The sequence below is a fragment of the Lygodium microphyllum genome, chromosome 25, assembly GCF_053477565.2.
Source record: "Lygodium microphyllum isolate KBCC chromosome 25, Lygodium_microphyllum_v1.1.10, whole genome shotgun sequence".
Classification (NCBI taxonomy): domain Eukaryota; kingdom Viridiplantae; phylum Streptophyta; class Polypodiopsida; order Schizaeales; family Lygodiaceae; genus Lygodium; species Lygodium microphyllum.
Window position 1 is genome coordinate 80,972,596 of NC_141159.1, and position 18,549 is coordinate 80,991,144.

Below are 18,549 nucleotides of genomic sequence, written 5' to 3' on the forward strand. Positions count from 1 at the left end.
AAAGAGGGCTTGGTGAGTAGAAATACCCCAAACAAAGTACAAAATGATAAGAAAAGATCAAGTGCTGCAGCTAAGAGAAGTGGGGCTCTCAACAAAGGACCTAAATTTGATTGGCCAATCAAGAACCTACTCTAACCACAAAAGAACCACCACCATCACTTCCTACCATTGAAATAGACTAGGATCTAGAGGAACGTGAGGAGCCAATGCCACAAGAATAAAAAATGATTGCAAGGGTTGAGATGAAAGTTTCTCCCTTAGAAGGAATAATATAAGCTATGCAAAGAAGAAGAGAGAAAGTGAAAAGAAGCATGAGAGAATTCACTAGCACTTCTTAGCAAGTGTCAAATGTGTCCTACCCACAAAAATGAGAATACATTTCAATCAATGGTGGTAAGGAGATCACCGCATGGGAATAGTGGAAAACCCAAGAAGCACTGATGTAGTTTACCTTCAAATTTCCACAAGGGCTTAAGAAGTTCCTACCACTCAATGTAATGCAAAAGGTGATTGAGGTGTCCTCACAACTAGCGAAGAGATGTCTTGAGTGTAGAAATAAGTCTCTCGATTGTGGTAGCATGAACTAGTAGACTACTAGCAAGATAAGGTGTTCAAAGTGCTAAGGATGGTGAAATGTTATGAATCTCAAATAGGATCGAGAAATAACATATTGGATGATAACATGGAAGCTTGGGTTTTTGCTTGAGTTGCATTTTTCAATGCTTTATCTTTAAAAGAGGGGATCCTAATAATATGCCTTACCCCAAAAGGCATGGGGTTGATTATAACCCCGAAAAGCATGGAAGGAATGAATTCTATTTGATCTTCAATGTTAATACTTACAGGACAAAAGACAGCCTTAAGTTCCATAAAAAGGACTTAATACCCTCATTCAAGTGATTTATGGATGACTTTTCAACTTGCCCTAACCTAGCTTTTATTATCACATGCAATTTTTTGGGGTTACTCCTCCAACTACTCAACCAGATGAAGGTAGCAAAAGAAGAAGACTTACACCCACTCTTCTTCGATATAAATTCCATGTATTGATACAAATGCCATGGTGAGATTACACCTATGGGCCATGTTTCTACCAATATATCAGTTTGCACCACTAGAAGATATGAGTGCAACAACACATTCACAAGCTATAGCCACCCTTTCCTCCCAACTACACCCCTACTTGCAAGAGTGGCACCACTAAAAATTTACATGATGAGCAGGTCATGCCTTAAGAGACCATTGAGACCACTCCCTCAACCATGGAAGGGAAAGAAAATCAACTCCAATGAAATACCCATAAAATGAAAGAAGATAGGAAAAAAAGAAAAGAAAAGAAAGGAGAAAGAACAAAATAGAGCAAAATCTCCATTATGGAATAGGTGCACCCTGACACATCACCTAGGGGCCCTCAAGTTAGAGGCACATCTTGTGGCATGTTGATTGACGAGCTCCATTCCCAACCCTCTAGACCTTTCCCACCAGATATGTAGGGCACATCAAGTGCAAGATATCCTAAGGTCATCAACAAACTTGTCACCCTAAGCTTTGTACTGCACTTCCCTTTGCTTCAACTAGATCCTCAAGTATGAGATAACACCCAAGCTTGCTTGGGATTCTCGACCCATCTCCTAGTTGCACTCTCACTTGCACAAGTAGTCATGGCACAATAAGGCAGGATCACACGCTTAGGGAGTGGACATCTTTTTCTACTACAGGTCAGTCATTTGAAGATCTGCTCAACCAACCCAACAACATCAGTAACTCTCATTATTTTGGTCTCTTCCTTCTTTCCTTTGACTACAAGATAGCTCTTGAATATCAAATTAAGAAGGTAATTCCATCCACACCAACAATGATCCAAAACTAGAGCATATTTATTTATAACCCTCTTCATGATCCATTAACACCGACCACACACCAGATTGCAAAGTGCCATTGAACTAACAAATGTCTAGGAAAGAGATCATATTAACCCTTTCTCAAAAGGAAAATGAAGGCAATATAAAATTTTAGAAAAAAAGAGTAGAAACAAGAGCATCTCTCAAGAACTTGCATTTTTTGGTAGAAAAATATTTCAAAAGAGAGTGATGCTCATTCTTGTGCAAGCTATAATATGATTTGAGTGAGGCATGAGCATAGAACTTTGGCTCAACAAAGTTGGAAAGGATTTGTAAAACGAAAGAGTGCATACAAAGTGAGAGAAGGCTGGCTTAGACCAAAGAAAAGGTAGGGCACCCAAAAAATTAAGGCCATGTATAAGAGCTAAGAAATGAAAGGATAATTTCATTCTTGTGGTGTGCAATCTTGTGGAGCTCTCTTCTTACTTCTCACTTGAAAAGAGAGAGAGAGAGAGAGAGAGAGAGAGAGAGAGAGAGAGAGAGAGAGAGAGAGAGAGAGAGAGAGAGAGAGAGAGAGAGAGAGAGAGAGAGAGAGAGAGAGAGAGAGAGAGAGAGAGAGAGAGAGAGAGAGAGAGAGGGGGGGGGGGAGGGGGGGGAGGGGGAGAGTGTGAGGTAGGGTGAGAATCTGATATGAGTGAAGCTCTTTTATCATCATCTTCTTCTTTGTCTTCTTCTTTATAGAGCATGTCTGGTGATTAAGAATATGGAGTGCTTGGGGTGCGTCGCTTGAGTCATGGTGTTGTTGTTCTTTGTTGTTTGCTATTGAACAATCTCATTTTTCTAGTTGTAACATTACTAAATTGTAGTTTTGAATTATTTTATGGATGCTCAAGTTAATATTTTTTTGTATCAAGATCATTGATGCTTGCTTTAATGGGTCTATGAACAATATTTTGAACTCGTGAATAAATGCAGTAAAACATTGTGTAAACTTTGTCAAGTTTTCTTTACGCCTGTCAAAATGTTGTCTATAGCATGCACATAAGAACACACGTTTAAATATGATATGTAACGCCCTATTGAACTTGTTAATAAACGTGGTCAGATATTATGCAAACTTTGCTTAGGGTTTGTGATACATGTCTATAGTGTTTAAAGTCAGAGAAGGGTTGGAGCTTACTCAGTGAGGAGCTGAGAGCTCTCACTCATATCTACCATATCATTAACACATAACTGAAATGACTATTTACAACCGAAGGTCTCAAGGTCCATTCACACCAAAGACTCAAAGACAGCTAAGTGTTGAAGTCTAACACTCCCCCTCAAGCTCACGACAACATCTGTACACCAAGCAACTGTTTGAAAACACTAAACTTATCTTTACCCAAAGACTCAGTAAAGATATTTGCAACTTGTTCATCAGTCTTCACATGCATGATATCAACTCTCCCTGCAAGAACCATCTCTATGATGAAGTGGTAGTGTACCTCAATGTGTTTAGTCCTGGCATGGTATATTGGATTCGTAGTCAGGAGTACACTACTAAGATTGTCACATAGTAAAGTCACTGGAGCATCCTCCTATATGTCCAAATCAGAGCAGCCATGCAATCTCACATGCTGCCAATGCAGCACCCTGTACTCTGCCTCAGTCAATAAAGTGACCGTAGGCTGCTTCTTGCTGGTCTAGCTGATCATTCCGCTTCCAAACCCGAAAGCATAGCCACTCGTAGATCTACGGTCATATGAGCATCCTGCCCAATCAGCATCCATGTATCCAATCAATTTCAAGGGCTTATCTCTTACATAGAACAATCCATAATCTACAATGGACTTAGCATATCTCATAATGCATCTAACTGCATCCAAGTGCGGCTTTCTGGGCTTCTGCATAAACTAGCTTGTGAGCCCTAAAACATAGCTCAAGTTAGGCCTAGTGATGGTCAAGTAAATCAAACTGCCAATCATCTGCCTGTACATAGTCACATCCTCAACTTCGGCCCCATTGCTTATGTCTAGCTTTACATTCTGATCAAGAGGTGTATCCAGTGGTTTGCATTAAACCATGCCATACTTCTTCAGCATTTCCATGGCATATTGCTTCTGCATCAACCAGAAACCATTTTCAGTTGTAACCACCTCAATGCCCAAGAAATACTTCAAATCACCTAAGTCTTTCATGTCAAATTCAGTTTTCAGCATCTTCATTACATGATGTATACCCAAATCATCATCACCAGTGATTATCAAATCATCAACATATATGACCAGCACTACTAAGCCACTGTTAGTATTTTTCGTAAATAGGCTATGATCAGCCCTACCAACAATAAATCCCAAGCTTTTCATGTAGTTACTGATCCTTGCATGCCATGCTCTCGAAGCCTGCTTCAACCCATATAATGCTTTTTTTCAGCTTGCACACATAATGCTCAAAATCATGGTGAACATACCCTTCGAGCTGATCCATGTAGACATCCTCTGCCAAGTCACCGTTAAGAAAGGCATTCTTAACGTCCATCTGCTGCAATTTCCAGCCTTTAGCAGCAGTCAATGCAATCATGTGCATATGGTTGCCATCTTGGCAACATGACTAAATGTTTCCTCATAATCAAGTCCATACTGTTGCCCATACCCCTTAGCAACGAGCTTGGCTTTGTACCTTTCCACACTGCCATCCAACTTGCATTTGATTTTGTAGACCCATTTGCAGCCAATGGTCTTTTTCCCTTCAGGCAATGGCACAAGATCCCATGTTTTATTTTCAGCCAAGGCATTCATTTCTTCATCCATAACTACACACCAGTTCTCATCTTTTACTGCTTCAACATATGTACCTGGTTCTTTGATCTCCATCACTTTTTTCATGTAAGCATAGTGCTTTGCAGATTAGCCACTGTACGTCAACCTGTCAATAGGATATCTAACCCTCTATGAGCGTCTAGGCTATGGTGCACTGCTTGATTCCCCTAAAGTCAGAGAAGGGTTGGATCTTACTCAGCGAGGAGCTGAGAGCTCTCACTCATATCTACCATATCATTAGCACATAACTAAAATGACTGTTTACAACCTAAGGTCTCAAGGACCATTCACACCAAAGACTCAAAGACAGCTAAGTAGAGCTTGAATTCTATCATATAGTATAGCTAAGAATTCATGTTTAAATGCTACCTTTAATATCCTATTAAACACATTGAGCATACTTAGAATTGATAAGGTCTTTGGTTCATTCCACTAATGTAATTTTTCTTGTTACTAAGGGAGTAGCCTTCCAAACATGTATGAGCCTCCTTTTCCAAGTGCTTAATATAAAGAAAGATAGTGTAGAGAAAGAGAGAAAGAAAGTAGGCAAAATGTGTCACTTAGCTTCTCTATACATAGTAGCTATAGAGAGAGAGAATAGACTACAATTGAGATAGGAAAGAGTACAATAGAGAGAGTAGAGAGTGGAGGAATGTATGAAATGTCTACAGCTATAATTACTATCACCAAGTTTTGATCCTTGAGATAAAAGGGACCAAACTCATTTTGCTAGTGGCTCGTTGTCACAGCATTGGAGTATTGTTTGAATAACTTCTCACAGTTCATAATATAGTGTGTTTCTTGTAGCTACTTCTTTCAAGGTGACACCTAGTGTGAGCATACCTCAATATCCTCAAAAAGGTGAATGTAGCAATGAGTCCTTACTCATGGTAATTGTCTTATCCTAAAACCCCCATCCCAATTTATGCACAAGTTGGTATTCTTTATGTAGAGGTACTTTTTATTCAAAGTGAATACTTTTGTTGCATGAGGTAACTTTTAATCATGTTTTAAGGATTGTAACATGGAGTGTACAGAGTTCAAGTCTTTATGGGAGTCTTGTTCATGTGATTTCCATTCAATAGTTTTTAAGGATTGCAGCATGGAGTGTACAAAGTTCTTGAAGAGTTATAGCCCAAGGCCACAATGTGTATAGCACTTGAAGGGAAGAACATTCTTAATTTTATTGTAATTTGGTTCTTAATTCTACTATTGAAGTATTTGAGATTTTGTGCTTCAAGTATTCTATTATATTTTTGTAATTGCTAATTTGCAAGATATCTCGTTTGTGTGGCCAAAAGCATTGAAGAGGGATCCTTGAAAGAAATAACAAATTAATTGAATGGTTTTGGCAAGGTTAGTGGATTATATACACTATCTTAGGTTACAAAATGTATACTTTTTGATCTAGGAAAAGATTTATTAGCTTTGAGCTCATATGTACTGTATCTAAGCCAAAATTTGGCATCAAAATATCTACCTAAACTTATGCACAAATTGTGATACAAATAACAACATTATTTTGTCATTCTTTTTTTTAAATTTATATTGTCATTCAATATTTCCTTATGCCAAGCTATGTCTCATGTAGCTTTGATACAACTCACATAACTCTAATAGCTTGGATGTAGCTTGGTTTGGCTCAATTACAAAGTGAGGATTCATAAGCTCTTCTATAGCCTTTACAAATTGCAAGGTGACATTATAGATGACTACATACGTTATTATCCTTTAACCAAGAGTTGGTTCTTGTGAGCCTATTGGAAGGGCCTATTTCCAACACCCCTTGGCCCAAATAATAGGTAAAAAATAAGATAGATAGGATAAGTAGGATAAATACTTAGAAATGATAGATAGGATAAATGGGATAACAGGGCTATGTGGTAATCACTCTGAAATGATAGAAGACAAAATCATTTGGGACTCAAAATAACAAGTCTAGGATTACAAGATTCAAAGACATCTGATACCCATCAACACTAGGACTATTAAAAAACATTTGAAGTCTAGGATTGTAAGAAAAGAAACATCTAGAACTTAAATAATATGTCCTAAATTACAAGAAATAGTGAGGAGATACCAATAATTTAAAAACCTACCCATTACAATGATGGGAATCAGAATACATACTCAAGAAAGGTTTGAGCATATGCTGCAATTTCTTCTTTGTCTTCTACTTTGTTCTCCACCAACTTTTTTATAGTAGGCTCCTTTAAGAATTTGTAATACTTTTCTCCATGGCCTAGTCTTCCAGAATCCTTACAAGGATACTTCAAGAAGAGTAACTTTAACTTGTAAGTGGTCTTCTTGCAGTGCTTGCATGGGTCTAGCTTCCTCATTTTAACTACATAGGCTAGATCTTCTTCATAGGGCAAACACCATGCTCTTGTAAGTGGTCTTCTTGCAATGCTTGCATGGGTCTAGCTTCCTCATTTTAACTACATAGGCTAGATCTTCTTCATAGGGCAAACCCGATGCTCTTTTCTCCTTACAACTTCCAACAGAGAGTTTATCACACTTGCTAGGCTTGGAAAAGGTTCTTTCTCCTTCTGGATCTTGATCATTTGATCAAAGTTGGATGGCATACTTTTTAGTATCAATGCCACAACATGTGTATTTTGGACTGGTTCTCCAACATTTAAAAGTTAGGTCTTCATGCTCTTCATTTTGTTGACTATTGTAGCAACAGGTTCTCCATCTTCCATTTTTAAACCATAAAGATTAATCTTAAGGCGGCTGATAATAGAATTTTTCCTTTGTTTCCAAATGTAGTCTCCAATGTATGCTAGGTTTTGAATGCAAACCTTTCCCCATCCACACGATAGACAAGCCCATGTACAAGGCTGGTCACAATGATTCTTAGCACTTGTTCATATTGCTCATTTTTTTAAGGGCTTAGTTGAGATGCTTGAGCTTGAGCTATAGGTCTTGTAGTTACTCCAAAAGAGCTTAATGCAGCTCTTGATACAATTGATTGTTGACTTTGAGCAAAAGTTATAGCATGCCACTACTTCTTCTTTATGATGTAACTCTTCATATTTGCTTGCTAGGTATGGAAGATTGTTCCAATGAACTTGTTGGTCTTTCAATCCATGATGAGGCTTGGGAAAAGGGGATGAGCATGAAAAAGAGTTGGAAAATGCACTAGCCCACTCTAAGACTAAGACTAGTTACACTTATGGAGGGAAGAAATGAATCTTAGTCAAAACTGACAAGACATGCAACCAAATTGGAATGTTGAGATGTGCTAAATGGAAAACATGTTAATGATTGGAGAAGATACAATGGATGAGGTCTTGTCAAGCTGGAAGTAGCAAGACTAATGCACTAGCTAGCTCTCATGCTCTCTCATAGCTATGTTACAACTTTGATACAAAGTGAGGATCCATAGGCTCTTTTATAGGCCAATACAAGTTGCAAGGTAAGTTGCATAATGACATCATAGATGACTGCATACATTTATTTTCCTCTAACTAAGAGTTACTTCTTGTGATCTTGCTTGGAAGAGCCTATTTCTAATACCCTCATGGCCAAAATAACAAGAAAATGCTAACATAAATAGGATAAGTAGGATAAATAGGATAAATATTTAGATAGGATAGATATGATAAATGGGATAAATAGGCTAGGTGGTACTCGCTTTGAAATCACAAAAGACAAAATCATTTGGAACGTAAAATAACAAGTCCAAGCTTTACAAGGTTCAAAGACATCTAGTATCCCATGAAGAATAGGACTACTACAAAACATATGGAAGTCTAGGATTGCAAGGAAAGAAACATCTAGAACTTAGATAACAAGTCCAAGTTTACAAGAAATAAATCAAATGAAGAGATACCAATAACCAAATAATCTAGCCATTACAATGATGGGAATCAGAATGCATAGTCAAGAAATTTTTGAGCATATGTGGTTGCAATTTTGTGTATCCACACATTCATGAGCTTCACAACATAGGTATGGAAAGTGATACCTTAAAATGCTCATGGTTGTGAGAGAGAGAATGTGTATGTGGAGATAAAAAAGAGAGAAGAAGATAGATAAGCTAGCCACAAAGTAGAATTGTATTCATGGTGATAGATCAAATAGTTGTGTGTTACAAGGAGAATGAGCCTTGTTTTTAGGCTTAAGCAAGTTGCTTGATTACATCATCATTGATATCATAGTCACATAGGTCCAAATACTTCTCTCAAATGGGTCCAAATACATCTCCCCTTTTTTCTTTAAATAAGAGAGGATTCAATGAGCTTATTAGAGATGCATATTTCAACATCCTCCCTAGTTCGAATAATAGGCAAGAGATGAATAAGGTAGGATAGGATAGATTAGGTGGGCTAGGTGGTCTTCACTTCTTAATAACAAAAGTCATCTAGGTGTGACTACCTAACTCGAACATACCTAACTAGTCAAGGACAAGGTTACATGACATCTGGCACTTATAGGGTGAGATCAAGGGACTATATGGACTATAAAAGCCATAAAATAGTGCTAGACATTGTGCACACCATAGGTATCAAGTTGAAGACGAATTTGAAGAGCTGGTGAAAAATGCACCCATTTTGGGAGAAGCTCAATGATACTAGCTAGATGGACTAATAACACTAATTTTCATGACAACTAGGAGCTTCTTGATGTGGATGAAGTGCCTCTAAAGTCTAGCTAGAAATGGCTCTATGGTTGGAGAGAAGCAAGGCCTCCAAGTGGAGGGTAGTAGTTGGCTACATATTCTTGATGTGGATGAAGTGCCTCTAAAGTCTAGCTAGAAATGGCTCTATGGTTGGAGAGAAGCAAGGCCTCCAAGTGGAGGGTAGTAGTTGGCTACATATTCTTGATGTGGATGAAGTGCCTCTAAAGTCTAGCTAGAAATGGCTCTATGGTTGGAGAGAAGCAAGGCCTCCAAGTGGAGGGTAGTAGTTGGCTACATATTCTTGGGCATGATAAAGTTAAGTCAATGTAAGTGGATGGCTAAACATTCTCTCTCTTAAACAAAAGTTGCAAATACATGCTCCAAGGATGAATCCACTCTGATAGCATGTTGGAAACATGGATCCTCATTTCATAAAGCTACACTAGCATCAACTAGAGTTACGAATGAAAGAAATGGAACATAGTCATAATTGACAAGACATGCAATGGAAATGAACTAAAGAGATGTACTAAATGAACAACATGTTAATAACTAAAGAATATACATTGGATTAGCTCTTGTCAAGCTGGAAGTAGTAAGACTAGCTAGCTCTCATACTCTCATGTAGCTATGATATAACTCACATAGCTCTAATAGCTTGGATGTAGCTTGCTTTGGCTCAATTACAAAGTGAGGATTCATAGACTCTTTTATAGGCCTTTACAAGTTGCAACATGATATCATAGATGACTACATACTTTATTCTCCTCTAGCTAAGAGTTAGTTCTTGTAAGCTTGTTGAAAGCGCCTATTTCCACACACAAAAAAGGTGAAATTTTTGCATCGACCCAATGGTGTGGAAGTAATTGATCAGTTGGGGTATAAGAAGCCTTAGTGAAATTCTCAAAACAAGTGTCGTGTCGTACTTGTGACCCTCTTTTCCATGTGATGTGCATAGGTTTAGGCATCATGAAAACATACCTCCTCTCTCTATTGGTTGATTCTTTGCATCCACCTTCATCTATATGCTTGTACAAACACTCAAACTAGACAAAAAAAGTTATAGGCATTATGAAAAACCAAATCATAAAATATGTTCAAACTCCTAGCTTGAAAAGAGTTCTAGTTTTATTGGTTTTCCAAACAAGAAAGCAACAACCATGCTCATAAACAAGGTGGAAAAATCTAGCTGCCCAAAGCAAACTTAGGGGTTTTAAGGGTTTAGCAAAAATGTGTCATAACATGTGTATTGTGTGTCTACGTACATATGTACATGCATGCATGCATGCATATTTGTAGAAACTCTTCTCTACACAAATTTAATAGAATCACATGATGGATCCAGTTATTTGTGCATTTAAATGAGATATGTAGGTTCCAAGTAGCTCACATACATAAATGGGATTTTTTACAGATATATTAACTCAACCATAAATGCACGTCAGATGTTTGCATCTCTACTTTGATTACATTGTAGTGATATAGAAATCATGTAAAGAAGGTTCATAACTGCATTGTGCACTAAATGGCCACCCTATATCCTACACATCATTTGTAGATTTTGACTTAGAAGGAGAGGTATATGCAACAGCCATACTAGCCTGTTTCACAACCAACTTAGGACAATCCTTATTTGTATGATCTTTTGCCTTACATTGTCTGCAAATATATTTTACTCTCTTGTTTCTTCTCATCCTTATCAACCACACACACATTTGTTTGTTTGTTTGATTTTATTTTTGTATAGTTACACATATACACATACATGTGTGTGTACACACACACACACACACACACACACACACATAGAGAGAGAGAGAGAGAGAGAGAGAGAGAGAGAGAGAGAGAGAGAGAGAGAGAGAGAGAGAGAGAGAGAGAGAGAGAGAGAGAGAGAGAGAGAGAGAGAGAACACATAGCTACTATGCAATCTATAAGCAACACACAATCATCATTTCTCCTCACAAAAGGGTTGGCAAAGAATGTAGCTTCATGATAACATCTTGAAATCCTTCATCTGCTTCATTTCTTCCCCATTTCTCCATTGTTTTTCTTTTTTGGATTCTTTGCACAAGACTATCATTCTTGAATGTAATAGGAGGATAATAAATACGAGAAGGAAGTAAAATGTGAAAAATTTTCAAAATGAAGCATCTTCAATATTATCAACAACATTGTCACAATTTCATTGCAAAAGGCACAATCTAAAAAGGTACACTAAGAAGAATCCCAAACTTAAATGATTGTTTGCTTAACATGTTTACTTCCTTAACAAGAATTCGAGTTAGCCCAATTAATCATCTAGGCCAAAACAAATAAGGAAGCCTATGTGTCCCTTTGTATGTGGAAGTTGGAAGTACGATTTGGAGATTCTCCATGCATCATTTGGGAGAAAAAGATATGCTTATTGTTAGACTAGTCAAAGAGAGAGAGAGAGAGAGAGAGAGAGAGAGAGAGAGAGAGAGAGAGAGAGAGCGCTTATTATTGCCACTACTTAAGCACCCAAAGCCAACATCTATCATGATTGTCTTGAAATGTGCAAGTGCATGAGAGAGAGAGAGAGAGAGAGAGAGAGAGAGAGAGAGAGAGAGAGAGAGAGAGAGAGTGTGTGTGTGTGTGTGTGTACGTGCGCGCTCTTCTTCTCCTCACTATAGCACCCAAATGTGACCTCTATTGTGATTACTTTGTATGTGGGAGCACATGGTGTTTGTGAGAGGGGTTGTTGTGGTTGGGGACTTGTGAATCTACCAAGGAACTACAAAAAAATACACACCCAAACACATGCATGAGCAAACATGGTCACCATGAAAATTGGGAATTCAACCTAGGGTAGACTTGTGATTTTTTTCATTTCTTCCACGTTGCCTTTAAGAGATTCTATAAAAAAGACATCTTCTTCTACATAGCATTGTTTTTAAGTCAATTTTCTCTTGCGACATTTTGTTTGCCCTAAATTCATTGGAACAATGGTAGAATTGTGTGTAATTATTGGCAATTTTAACCAATTTCAGTCTAATGATAGCTAATGGTGATGTTAGCCACTATCAATTACAATAGTTGTCTCAATTGCTTGGACATTAAGAACTATTGTGGTTTGTGCTACGCTTACTCTTTAAATGGTATAATAAAATTTTCAATATAATTTAAAAATTTTCAACATGATGGCTGCGGGGTAGCTTTGACATGTGGCTGTGATGGGGGCGCGCATGCCACGAGCGGGGCTTGGGTGAGCTAGGCGGGAGGAGAAGCTGTGGACGGTGAAAGGAGGCAGAGACGAGAAGCTATGGAAGGCGGAGGGAGGCGGAGAGGGAGAAGGCAGGGAGTCCTTTGTCGTCTGGACATGCGACCCGCCACCACACATGGCAGTATGCTAGGCGTTCTGTGTCTAGGCGCTCCATGCAGAGGTTCCTGTCGGAGAAGCAGTGCTCTCTCGCTAGCCATATACTGGCATCGAGGAGGTCCGATTGTCGTGCCCTAGGCCTATGCGACATTAGTGCAGCTGCGTCATGCACGCGTGATTGATGATGCAAGCTCGATTGAGTGGCCCTCCCAAGACGTGATGTGATACTGAAAAGGCCATGTGATGATACATTGGATAACATGCTCCATCTCTGCAGTAATAAGGAGGAGATGGGTGCATATAATTGAATATGGTTCAATGTTAAAATATGCTTTTACCTCATTTTGCAATCTGTGGCAGCTCCAAATGAGGTGAGGGGCCGAGACAAACGTCAAGATGGTGGCCTCTTAGGAGCAGTCACGCGCACTCAAGACATAGCCCCACAGTATTTGCGAGGGGAAGGGAGGGGGATGTGATGCACCTACACTCATTCACTCACTCAGTACACAGCACAGAAAGGTAACATAATATGTGAGACAAAGGTATACTCTTGTATTATTCAATCAAAGAAATAGTACAACATAGGTACATCCTAGGACTACACCCTCGTGACGCTGCACATGAGAGGGTTCACCACTGGGTATAGGGAATCACACTTATAGTGGAAACCAAGTAGGGCTCAGAGTCACTACTATTCCCTATATAGGTGTTTTCGATATAGCAACGCTATGGTATAGATACAAAACCCTTACACTCACGTCCACTTACTGGATTGTTGTCCTCAGCAATTTAAAGGTAGATCTTATTTGACTCATCCAGGGTCTTAACACAGTTTCTGCTAACAAGTTGGCTAGTGTCTGCCAGTCTAGGACTTCAGATATTAGTGGGGTCTTAATGCAGCCTTTACTATTAGACTGGTCAGTGTCTACCGCACTAGGACTTGGGGGTCTTAACATAGCTTTTTCTAGCAAGCTAATTAGTATATGCCCATCTATTTGGGGTCTTTGGTTTATTCGGGTTACCATGCAAGTCCACCCTCGACTCAATTGTATATGAGGAGTGGAGGCATTACTGGCCCTATGATGAGTTCCGTTTGGATGACTTAAGGGACATTGGAAGAATTGGTGGGATTCTCCTTGAGCCAGATGGTGAAGGCATCTTTACCACGTTCACGCACCTCCGCTTATGAAATCTAAGTGGCTTCCTTAAGAGGGCATCCTTTCCACTTGGTGAGGTACTCAGGGTACCCTTTGTGTTCCCAACACTGAAGGAATGCTTCTACTTGAAAGGGGCCACTGGAATGAAGCTATGATATGCGCCGCCCCTATTGGTTGTCGAGATAGAACTTGCACAAAAGTCGACCATGAAATGCATTATGAACACAAATACTTTCTGGCAAGTCAAGTTTGTATATGACTTTATTCAGCACTTGAGTAATGTGGTAAGGTCCATAATAGTGGTGATTGAATTTGGGGCTCATATTCTTTGGGAGTGACATGCGTGGAGCTGACTAGGACCATGTCTCCCTTAGTAAAGAGTATTAGCTTTCGCTTATTGTTGGCTTGTGCTATCATGGTGATGCTCTACTTACCTGTGGCATTGGGGTCTCTCCATTTCTTCAAGAATTCTTCATCATCCTGATCTTCAGCTTTGGCTGCTTCTCTTGAGGCTAAGGCAAGGGGTGAAATGACTTATTTTCCTGTGGCTAACTCAAAGGATGTGTAGCTTGTGGGACGGCAGAGTGGATTGAGCTATTGTAGTGAAACTCCAGTACATTAAGTTACAAGGCCCAATCCTTTTGGTCCACTCGAGTGTAGCTCCAGAGATAGTCTTCAATGCCTTGGTTGACTAGCTCTGTTTGCCCATCGATCTTGAGGTGGAAAGATGATGAGAATCTCAATTGTGTTTCCAGGAGGCTTGAAGAGTTCCTTCCACATGTCACTCATGAATTTTCCATCTCTATGTGACACTATAGTTAAGGGTAAACCATGCAACTTGAAAACATGCATGAAGAAGAGGCAGGCTACCTCATTGGTATTCAATGGTAGCTTGGCAGGTATGAAGTGAGCTTGCTTTGAGAAATAGTCCACCACTACAAAAATGATGGTGTAACCATGGGATTCGGGGAGCTCCACAATGAAATCCATGCTAATTATATCCCATGGTCGGCTAAGTACTCGCATTGGTTGAAGTAAGCCTACTGGCTTAGAGCGTGGTGCCTTCACAAGTTGGCACGTATAACATGTCTTGATGTAGTCTATGACTTCTTCCTTCATGTTGGGCCAAAAAACTGATTTCTGAGTACTTCAAGTGTTTTGCTTTGTCCCTTATGTCCACCTAATTCTCCATCATACACTTCATGTAAAATGACTTTCTTTAATTCCATGCTATTGGGAATATACAATCTCTTTCCTACAAATAGAATTCCCTCCTCTAGGGTAATACATACCATGCGGTGTCTTGTCAGCTTTCACCTCTTCCATAATCTAGTGCATGTCTTGGTCTTGTTCCAAAGCCTTCACTAAGTCGAGGAAGTTGCTACTAACCCCATTGACGACTTTCAAATTAGCTTTGTGACTTAGAGCATATGCTATCTTGTTGGTGGATCCTGGCTTGTGTTTGATCTCCAAGTTGAATTCTGCTAGGAAGTCGAGCCATCGAGCTTGTTTGGCAAATAGCTTTTTGGTTGGGATTGGAAGTATTTGAGGGGGATGTTGTCAGTGAAGACTACTGTGTGTTTGTGCTGGACATAATGCTTCCATTTTCTAAGGCAATGAATTACTACTAGCATCTCCTTCTCATATGAGCTCCATTTGGTTGTTTCAACATCTGTGAACTTCTTGGATTTATAAGCTATGGGGTGGCTCTCTTGCACCAGCACGTCCCCAATGCCATAATGTGATGCATTTGTGGAGATCTCGAAGGGTTTGGTGAAGTTGGGTACTTTAAGGATAAGGGTTTAACTCATACATTTCTTCATTAGCTCAAAAGCAGCCCGATGCTTGCTTCCCCATGCAAACCTATTATCTTCTTTGGTGAGGTGGGATAGTGGTGCAGTGATGAGGCTATAATCCTTGATGAATCTTCTACAAAACACGGTGAAACCTAGGAACTCTCACATTTCCCTCACAGTCTTCAACACAAGCCAATTCTTGATGGATTCTACTTTCTTCAGGTCCACTTTAATGCCAACCTCTCCTACAATGAATCCTAGAAACTCTAATTCCTTTACTGCAAACTCGCATTTTTCTGGCTTAGCATATAGTTTGTATTGTCTCAACTTCTTAAAAACTAGGCGTAAGTGTCTTTCGTGTTCCTCTAGAGTTTTGCTATAGACTAGGAGATCATCAATGTAAATGAAGACACCATCCATGAGACCACAAAAGGTGCATTGCCCATTACTCAATCCAAAACCTAAGACTAGCCATTCAAAACTGCCATATCGAGTATGAAAAGCTGTTTTCGGGATATCTTCTTCTACTATGTGAATCTAATGCTACCCTAACTTAAGGTCTATGTGGCTAAAGTATTTGGTTCCATATAGCCTATCTAAGAGGTCCTCAACTAGGGGCATGGGACACTTGTTCTTTATAGTGATCTTATTAAGGGCCCTATAATCTACACATAGCCGAAGTCCCCCATCCTTCTTCTTGACAAACAACACTGGGGCACCTAAGAGGGATTTGCTAAGGCGAATGAAACCTTGGTCTTCCAATTCATATAATTGCTTCTTCAACTCCATGAGTTCTATGTGCTTCATACGATAAGGGGCTCTAGCTAGTGGAGTGGACCCTAGAATGAGTTTGATCTTGTGATCCACATCTCTTTTGGGAGGTAGGCCCTTGGGTAGTTCTGCTAGTATTGTTGAGAAATGTGCAATCACACCCACTATATAGCCCCTTTGTAATGAATAGCAAGGCAAAGGATCACATTGCAAATAAAGCCTCAGACTAGGTCATGTATGCATGGTTTATTAAAACCACAATTGGTGAATACCATGGACTCTTTCCACCTACCAATACCACCTACTGTAAGCCTATAAAAGGCACTCATCCCCACACTCAATATATCCATCATTCTCATTCAATTGTACTTGCATTATGCTTGAATAATATCAATTATTCTTATTTGTCAGTACTTATGTCTCATTATGATTGTCTACTAGCTCATTAGTGATCCACCCTAACATGCATCCTCAATATTTTAACATGGTATCAGAGTAGGTTTCAATGCTAATGAGTCATTAGGCCACTAATTAGGTCATTTCAGTTTGAATTTTTTGCTCCTTCCACTTTCCCATGAATCTCTCACCTACCTCCATAGCTACCCACCGTCATTGGAGGGCTTGAATCTCTCCATCCACGCATTATCAGTCTTTGTTCTCTTCTAGAGAACTCTTCCTCTGCTCCATGTGCTCCTCTCTATCGCTTCACAATGTGGCATTGCCCAACATACTCTCCAACATTGCACTTTTTCTCTGTCTCGCTGCCATTTCTGGTCGTACTACTGCTGCAAGTTAGACATGCTGAGATGGTGATGATTTTCATAGGGAATTTGAAGGTTGGCTCATGAGCTCTTTCCCCATCAAAGGATTCATCAAATGATTACCTCTACATGCTACTCTTACCAAAAAACCAAATGCTTGTAAAAACCCTAAAGAGGGCAGCCATAGCTATCAAGCTTCAAGCTCATGCTTCACTTCCTTCTCTCACTCCTTTGGCTCAAATAAAGTCACTAACTCTCTAATCTGCCCTAGCACTCAGTTCTAGCAGAGCTCTCACATCAAATCAGCAAGGAAGGGATTCAACTTCGAGATCGAACATCAAAGGCTCAACTTGCTAGTATCTCTTGATACTCACATAGTGCTTTTTGGTGCTAGTGATTCTTGTGTCTTTTGACACACTCAACTTTAACTCTCTTGTTGGTCTATTCTCAATTAAGTGCTACTACTCCTGCCAACAAAATGGGCAAAGATTCACCCTCATGCCAATTCAACGATGTCGGGTTCCACACATGGCAAACTAGAATCAAACTGATCCTGATGAAGAAAGTCTTGTGGTCAATCACAATCAAGTGGTCAAGAGAAGAAACTAATGGAAAATGCACTCTCAATAATATGGGATAAAAATGATGATAAGGCTCAAGCTATTATCAAGCTTGAACTTGATGACAGCTACATTCATCATGTTGATGATTGTGAAACCTCTCAAGTAGCATGGGATCAATTAGAAACCTTGTTTGGAGCACACTCAAAATCCTCCAAATATGGCTTGCTAATTGAATTTTTTAGGCTTGATATGAAAAGTAGTACCTCACTTGCAACTCATTTGAATTATATGGAAAGCTTGTTAACACAACTTGTAGGAATCAACTTGAAGATGGACGAAGGCATTTGCATTGGAGTACTTCTCAAAAGTCTTCCACCTGAGTATGATAATGTGTCTACCACATTAATCAACATGCCAAAGATGAAGCTTGTGGATATTAAAGCTTCTCTCCTTGAAGAGGAAAATAAAATCAAGTGTAAAGGAGAAGCAAGCACCCCAAGAGGAGACCAACAACTCCTCTATGTGAAGGACAAAGGGAAGAAGAAGGGCATAGTTTGTGATTTTTGTAAGAGAACTGGGTATATTGAGAAGTTTTGTCATGCTAGGAAAAGATCTCAAAGATTATATCTTGCAATAGTCAAAGAATATAAAGACAACAATGGAGAAGAAGAAGACATCCAAGAACAAAAGGATAGGACTCACTAGTCCCTCCTTTGTAGCTCATTTTTCTATAGACTTTTTTAGGTTTTGAATGTGTACTTGCCTAATGTTCTTACCATAAGCTCTTATGCTCCTCATCCGACCTAGAGAGAGAATGCTATGATGGTTGGGATCGCATAGAGAGGCCATTGATAATGATGATATCACATATGATTAGGAGTAATGCCTCTACACC